The following is a 1448-nucleotide window of genomic DNA, read 5'->3' on the forward strand; positions in this document are numbered from 1 at the left end:
GAGAGAGAGAGAGAGAGGGAGAGAGAGAGGGAGTTGTAGGGGAAACAGGTGCGTAGAGGTAAGGAATAAAACTGAAAGGCAGGACCAAAGGGAGTGGGTTACAGGAACACAAGGGGTGATTAGTACCTTACTTTGTAAATTTAACTTAATTAACTTAAAATGGGGCTCGTCGATGTTAAGGACAGTGAGAATTTCTTGAGACCCCAAGTTCCAAATCCACATTGATTATCTTGGTTAAATTTTTCTTTAGTTGGATATTGGACTATTTCAATACCCTGAATCTGCAAATCGGAGGCTACATTGTGACCAGGACTGTTGAAATGTTGGCCAACTTGTGAGCAGGAGTTTTTCTGGACTGAATACCTATGGTTATTAAACCTAGCTCTTAGTGCGGTGGTAGTTGGACTTACATTGAGCTGGACAGACTTTACAAGATAAGAGATAGATTACATACATGTTTGGTTTCACAAGGGCTGCTGTGGGAAAGTTTTCTTTTAAAGTGGGGGCCTTCTACAAAGTTGGTCACTTCGATGTAAGCACATGTTTTGCATCTAGGTTTTTGACAAGGAAAATTTTGAGGCGGGGAATATGGGTTTATCGGAGTTGAGGATGTGGATGTTATTATTCTAGTGCGAATAAGGAGGATGCCAAGATTGGGAGGCTGTCATCATCATCATCATCATCATCGTTGCCTTTCTACCATGCCACGAACAAACACGTTCCACCTTTTCCTATCCTAGGCTAGCCTCTTGAAGTTATTCCATGTCTGCCCACTTTTCTGTACATTGGGGAAATGAACTACTGGTGAAAATAGAAGAAAAGGAAATCTAAACAACAAGTAATTATTAATATAGTTTTGTTCTATAGACAGACAAAGTGTCAGTACTGATTTCGACGTGACCTGGTTATTGTTTGAATCCCACAGGGAATTGATTCCTCTCAGCTGCCTGTACTGTAACGTGGCCAAGTGGCGCCATGTCTGTCACCTTTCAACCTAATTATATAATTATTCTAGATTATTTATGTTCAGAAAAATAAAACGTTTAGACGCACTTAAGTCTGGTATTTCGAAGTGTCTCTCGAGTGCCATTAGCCCACTTTGCCAGAAAAACACCAACACTGTGGTCGCGTGTTCTAGTTATGTGCGACACTGTTTCCGGAAGCACTTTAATATTTAATAATAACGACGAAGATTTTGTGAGAAAATGGTATCCGTGTCAAGCCAAAATAATATTCTATTAAGTGGCTAGTACGCATAAAAATGTTGATTACTGGAGTGACATGTTTTTATTACGAGTGTCAGTGTTTATCACAACAGAAAAAAATGTTCAAACAAAAGGATGTATTGACCCATGAGTGTGTGTAGATTTTTAAAAGATATTGTATTATTATATTGCGTTGTGTTGTGTTGTTTGTTGTGCATGTGTTGTAGGGGGGGGTGGTTAAGA

The sequence above is a fragment of the Aplysia californica genome, unplaced genomic scaffold (genome assembly GCF_000002075.1).
Source record: "Aplysia californica isolate F4 #8 unplaced genomic scaffold, AplCal3.0 scaffold00758, whole genome shotgun sequence".
NCBI classification, from domain to species: Eukaryota; Metazoa; Mollusca; class Gastropoda; order Aplysiida; family Aplysiidae; genus Aplysia; species Aplysia californica.